The 4,609-nt window shown below is 44.1% G+C and overlaps 1 pseudogene; it reads left to right on the top strand.

Moving 5' to 3' along the window:
- Positions 1–3,174: 3,174 nt before the first annotated feature.
- On the top strand, positions 3,175–3,294 carry LOC136642953 (5S ribosomal RNA; annotated as a pseudogene).
- The last annotated feature ends 1,315 nt before the right edge of the window (positions 3,295–4,609 follow it).

Consider the following 4,609-nt stretch of genomic DNA (forward strand, 5'->3'; position numbering starts at 1 on the left):
TGTAAAAAACTGGCCTTTAATTGGAAGCAAACTCTGGATGGTAGTTCACTGCTATGTTTTGATGGATAGAATGTTGGTGCTAAGTCTGGAATAAAATAATTCCAATATATCTGACATGCTACTTACATCTTCCTATTTGTGTCTTCAAATTTCTTTGATTTATTTACATGTTTGTCTCTCACCCTTCCTTCGAGGAGCTGTGTTCACTGGGAAAAGGTTCCCCATTTTATTCTCACAACAGTTTTGTGGAGTACATTAGGCCGAGGCTGGCATGTCCAAGGCCATGCAGGAAGCGTCACGGCTGAGCAAGGACTTCAACCTCTGTCTCCCTGGTGCACTTATCCAAGGCCCTGTCCACTAAAGAGCAATGGGCAGATGTAGGGAAATGGACAAGAGGTGGTGTGCTTGTATCTGACCACATTGTGCCCTCTCCTGCTGTATCTTTCTATGGCTTTCATTTCACACAGTGAAAGAAGTCACTGGATCCAATGGTTTTTAGGCACTGGGGTGCCTTTGTTGTCTGAAAAAGGATTACGTCATGGTGAATGTTAACTCCTCCTCATCCCTTTCATGTCCCTCCTATGCCCCTCCCACATCATGCCTCATTCTTATCTCCATTTTCACCTCCCCAAACAAATGGTTGGCAACCTTCAGTCTCGAAAGACTATGGTATAAGCCTATAGCACCCGGTATTCCCAGGCGGTCTCCCATCCAAGTACTAACCAGGCCTGACCCTGCTTAGCTTCCAAAATCAGACAATATCAGAAAGTGGCATTGCTTTGGCACCTGGGTACATCCAAGTTACATTGGTGCAATATTTTCCAACATTATGCCTGCGTCCATGGTGGGTACGTTGGCAGGTGGGCTTCTACACTGACAGAGCTATCACTGTGCTGGCATACCTGGAGATACCCTGGCATATCTTGAGATAGGACTGGGCATTAGGTACAGTTGTGTTTGATTAGGCTTACACCCAGGCAAGCGTGTACTGGATTGCAGCCTAAAAATTGCAACCGTACTGATTTCTGTGTTCATTTCATGGTCACCATAACCTGTTATTCTTCTAAATTGCTCGACTCCCTTGAGCAGCTCAACTCTGTTGTATTGCATCTAGTTCTGATCGCCACATCTCGGAAAGGATATAGTGGAAATGGGAAGGGTGCAGAAGAGAGTGATTACTGGATTGAGGCACCTCCCTTACAAGGAAAGGCTACAGTGTTTGGGGCTCTCAGTTGAGGAAAAAGGCACATGATGGGGGCATGACTGAGACATACAAAAGTATGCAGGGATGGATAAAGTGGATGGGGTATGTTCTTTTCCCTCTCACACAACACCAGAACCAGAGGACATCCACTAAGATTGAGTGTTGGGAGAGTTAAGGCAGACAAAAGAAAATATTTCTTTACCTGCTGTGTAATTAGTCTGTGAAACTCCTTGCCACTTGATGTGGTGATGGCATCTGCCCTAGATGCCTTTAAAAAGGAGATTAGACAAATTTCTGAAGGAAAAGTTCATCACAGATTACAAGCCGTGATGGGTATGTGCAAGCTCCTGATTTTGGAAGTAGGGCTACCTCAGAATGCCAGATACAAGGGAGGGCACCAGGATACAGGTCTCTTGTTGGTGTGTTTCCTGAGGCATCTGATGGGCCTCTAGGAGATACAGGAAGCTGGACTAGATGGTACTTTTGGTCTGATCCAGAGGGGCTCTTCTTGTGTCTTTGTTCCCTTGCCTCTCCCTACCTGTTTTATCTACTCAGTCCATTCTCAACATTCTGCTGGTTCAATTCTTCTTGCTCTATCCTGACATTCCTGTTTTTTAATCTCGTACTCATTCATTTTCTGTAGTGATTACTGCAATGTCCTGCCACTGAAACCTGCATTTTTCTTCTCTAAGTACCTTCAAAGAAGACTAAAAACTTTTCTTTCTCTGGTTTTTTTTCGCATGGATTTGTCTTTTCCCACCTACGTATTCTTTGCTTCATCTCCTGTTCTTTTCTTTTTTTCCAATTTCCCTCAGTCTTTGTCTTGGAGATCTGCCTTCGATTGTAAGCCTGCAGGCAGGGACTGTGTCTATATTCAGGACTTGACTGCTGTAGACGCTTGATAAATATTAATCATTATTATTAAATTGTAGACCAGTTCTCCCACTTCAGCATGTCAAAGTGACATCCAACCTTGCCTCTTTAGTCTTTTCCCCCCCTCCACTTCCTCACCTTGTTCCTCCAAGGTGGGAACACAGAGATTTGAAGTGCTGCCTCGAATTGTCTTTAGAACTGCTCCATTTTCATCTTTCGTGCAATTTGTACAGTATTTTAAGTTGACGTGTCTGAGAGCGAGTTTTTCCTTTGCCATTAAAAGCCCCTCGATGGACGGGTGAGGTTCCCTCCGTTGATACGGAACATGGGAACCTGGGGTTGGAAGAGTGTGAAAGCTTTCCGCAACAAGGATGCGCTGACACTTTGTTGCTGAGATGGTTGAAGCAGTGTCTTGGCCTTTTGTGATGCCAGCTGCAGATGTAAATATGTTTGTGCTGTGCTCAGGCAGATAAGGACGTCTGACTTACGTGCTGTCGACACTCTCGTGCTTTGGTAAGAAAATGAAATCTGTGGCCAATGCACCTAGACAGAACTTTCAAAGAACAACATGAAATGCAAACCAAACATTTTTCTTTACTTTCTCGAGAGACGGGATGTGACTTTTCAGCTTCCGAGCCAACCTGAGACGGAGCATTGAAATGATCCAATATGATTAGGCAGAGTTTTAACAGAGCATCAGCGACAAGACACACCATTTATGAGTCCAAAACTATGATCGTCCAACTCCTTTGCTGTCAGTGCTGAAACCCATCATCGATACAGCCATCATTTCCCAGTAGAGACGCATTTCTTGCTTCCTTTGTTCTAAAGGGAACTGACTCTGCGGAACAATTGGAGGATGGAGTTGTGTAATCACTTTGAAGTGACTGGCGAAGTGGGGAAGTGAAGTACAGGACTTTGTCCTACCCTCCTTCCTAACACCAGGAAGTGGCAGGAGAAGACTTTCTCCTGATTAAAGTAAGGGCTTCAGTTCTACCTGGCAGGACTTGATGGCATGGCCCGAAAGGGAGGCCATAGGAGCCACAAGAAGAAGAAGGCAGATTGACATACATTTACTTGGACAGTAGCATAGGTAGGTAGGCAGCAACTGTTACCCTGCAGATGCCCGATCTCGTCTGATCTCGGAAGCTAAGCAGGGTCAGGCCTGGTTAGTACTTGGATGGGAGACCGCCCAGGAATACCGGCTGCTGTAGGCTTATACCATAGTCTTTCGAGACTGAAGGTAGCCAACCAGCATAGGTAGAAGGAGTGCAAAACACTAAGCTTTTCAGGGAGCCTCACTGCAGCATGCAAGCGCCCCCTTCCCCTCCCCTTTGGAGCCATTCCGGGCCGCTAGAGCAAAACGGAGGCATATGCAGGTACACCATGACAATAAACTAAGGCAGAGCCAGTGTGAGTATATGGCTGGCCTCTCCATTCCCCTACCCAGCCTTCTACTACTTTAACTATTTCTGTGCCACTTTTGTGTCTCACTAGGTCAGGCTGTGATCTTCCTATTAGACTTGGGCCACTTGAAGATCATTAGCCTAAAATGGCTGCTTTGAGCTTTTGGAAAAGTGGGTTACAAATATGGGTGGGTCTAATAGTCTTTATATGGTCAATCTTGGGTGTGAATACCTGACGTAACCTCATTGAACCGCCGGTTTCCCAGTGGAGAGATGCTACTACCGTTTAACCATCTGTAGCCATCCTTCGTTGCACCACACTCACCCACTTCAGTGACAGAGGGCTCATCTTTACAACACTGTTTTCCCTCAAAGGAAAGGCAATCATTGCAATTAAATAAATGCTGGAGCATGTTGCCCAAAGGGTCAGGTCATTTTACACCTGCTGCTCAACTGTTCTCATAGACCTAGTGAATAATCTATGCCTTGGAAATAAGGCTCTGTGAATTTCTTTCTTTCTCTTTACTTCCACTATAAAGATCATTGCCTCCTAAAGTACAAGAGACCAATTCAATCTAGGGATAGCACCTATTAAACCACAATGACACTCTTGTACTTTCTGTGACACAGACACATTTGTCTATAGAGAAAGACTCCATCTAACAGTACTTATAGCCTGTTACTCCGTTAGGAAAACCAATCTATGTGGCTGAAATAGCTAAAGTTGCTATTGAAAAAAGGGTGCTCTAGAAAGAAATATTTTATTTCTTTACAAGTAATATTTTGCTTGATTGCAAAAAAAAAAAAAAAAAAAACACCAAAAAACCCACACACAAAAACAACTTCTAATGCCCTAGTGTTTTTTGTTTTTTTTTTAAATCTTGGACAAAAAATGCCTGAATGTCAGAATGGTTTGGATTTCGGATGTCCCAATAAGTGGCAATCTACCTGTATCTGATTTTTGAATATTTCAGGTCTTGAGGGAATTAGTTATCTGATCTTTCCATGACCCATGTTTTCACTGGAGGCACTGCGGGACCCACCAAAAAATCTCAAACCACCACAGTTTGAGAAACGCAGTGTTAAATCATTGTTTGCTTCCACTCAAGGCCATTCTTCATCGACA

Source organism: Tiliqua scincoides, chromosome 2, assembly GCF_035046505.1.
Source record: "Tiliqua scincoides isolate rTilSci1 chromosome 2, rTilSci1.hap2, whole genome shotgun sequence".
Classification (NCBI taxonomy): domain Eukaryota; kingdom Metazoa; phylum Chordata; class Lepidosauria; order Squamata; family Scincidae; genus Tiliqua; species Tiliqua scincoides.